Here is a 2,040-nt window from a genome sequence, read left to right on the forward strand (position 1 = left end):
TGACCTCCTTGCTCTTAAACTCAGTACTGGCAAAGGGCTAAGTAATTTTTGCATCTAATTTTTATGCCTTTGTAGTGCTGGGGATTAAACTGGGGCCTTGGGTATGCTAAACTAGTGGTCTATACTGAGTCATAGTCTCAGCTCTCATTTTTTTCAATTAAAAGTTATTATTAATATTATTTATTATTTGTGCATGTGGGAAGGGAAGTGCACACACACAGTGTGTGTGTGGCGGTCACAGGACAATTTTGTGGTGTGGGTTCTCTCCCTCTACCTTTGCATGAGTTCCAGGGCTCAGGTCACCTGTATCTACTGAGGCATCTCACTGGCCCAGTCCTTGATTTTTTGAGGCAGGATCTTTTTTTTTTTTTTTTTTTTTTGGAGGATTTTTTTTTTTTTTTTTTTTTTTGTCTTTTTGAGACAGGGTCTCCCTGTAGCCCCAGCTGTTGGCCTTGAATTTACAGAGATCTGCTTGCCTCTGCCTGGGATTAAAGGCATGCACAACCATGCCCGGCTTGAGGCAGGATCTTATTATGTAGGCTAAGCTGGCCTCAAACTCGTGATTCCTCTCCCCAATCTCCTCAGGTGCAGAAATGACAGGCATGCACAACCATGCTTAGTCATATTTTGTTTTCATAAAATTATTTTAAAATATTTATTTATTTTAGGATGTTTTGCCTGGATGTATGTAAGTGCACCTGAGTTGTGCAATGCCTGAGGCCAGAAGAGGGTGTTGGGTCCTCTGGAACTGAAGTTCAAGATGGTTGTTAGCCACCATGTTGGTGCTGGGAACCCTGATCTTCTGCAAGAGCAGCCAGTGCTCTTAGCCGCTGAGTCATCTCTCTAGCTCCTGTAAAATTATTTTTTTAACAAAAACAAAAACAAACCCCACAAAGCCAGCTGTGGTGGTGCACACCTTTAATCCCAGCAATCAAGAGGCAGATGAAATTGGATCTTGGTGAGTTCGAGGACAATTTGGTCTACACAGTGAGTTCCAGGCCATCAGGGCTACACCTATCTCAAAAAAAGAATTAAAAAAAATTTTAGGTATTAAACTCCCTAAAATTTGATATCTTAAATATTTGATTCCTTATTTCTTTAAAAAAATAATATTTTATTAGAAATAGGTATGGGGTGAGGGGAATTTCCTATTTTCTTTCCATACACTACGACCTCACCTCACTTTTTACCCTGATCAGATGCTGCTCCCTGGCTCACAGCATAGGCAAAGCAACAAGGTGGGGTGGAGACAAGTAAAGTCAGTGCAAACACCACCATGATTCTGAGCCCCCAGTATTCCCTTCCCATTTGTCTAGTCAAAATCTGGCCAGTCAAATATCTATGTTATCATCTGGGTCTTCTTGGTCCACATCATCATAAGCATCTGGTTCATAGAAGACATGACTTGTCTGAGCTGAACTGGAAAGGCAGAGTCAGGCTGTCTCTGTTCTCTCTTTCTCTCTTGAAAAAGTGAAGATTAAATGTCTAATGACACCTGGGTTGTGTGAGGATCTAGGTGTGGTTGTGACTGGAGGGGATGCTCCTCATGGAGATCCAGGCTGAAGTCAGGAAGGACTGAGAACCACCAAGTCTGAAGAGTTAGTTGCATGCTGCTGGGGCTTTCTATAGAGGATGGAGGCTGAAGCCTGGCTCATTTTACCACTCAGGGTCACCTCCATGTGAGCAAGGGTGCTCAGTTCTCCCACAGGGCTGGGACCATATGAAGCTCTTCATGTAGTAGGTCCAACACCCATACTTGGTCTACCTAGGAGTTGTCACCTGGGTAGATGTTAGGGTGGGTTAGAGCATGTAGGGTCTGGCAGTTGACATCAGAGCCAAAACCTTCATGAAACTCTTCCTTGCTCATGTCACATTCCAGGATATGGACTTGTGCCCCCCAAAATGCATATTTCTTGCTAAGTGCCTTCAGAAGACCACATCCATGGAATCCCTAAGCAGCAGCAAGCCACCAAGAGCCAGCAGCAGATACCTTATTTCTAAGTACTGCCAAATGTGTTCTAGAGTATTCTCAAACTTCAT

At 43.3% G+C, this 2,040-nt stretch overlaps 1 pseudogene; it reads right to left on the reverse strand.

Annotated features, from left to right (window-relative positions):
• Positions 1–1,331: 1,331 nt before the first annotated feature.
• Positions 1,332–2,040, reverse strand: LOC103731491 (annotated as a pseudogene).

The sequence above is a fragment of the Nannospalax galili genome, unplaced genomic scaffold (assembly GCF_000622305.1).
Source record: "Nannospalax galili isolate Female #2095 unplaced genomic scaffold, S.galili_v1.0 scaffold1171, whole genome shotgun sequence".
Lineage (NCBI taxonomy): Eukaryota > Metazoa > Chordata > Mammalia > Rodentia > Spalacidae > Nannospalax > Nannospalax galili.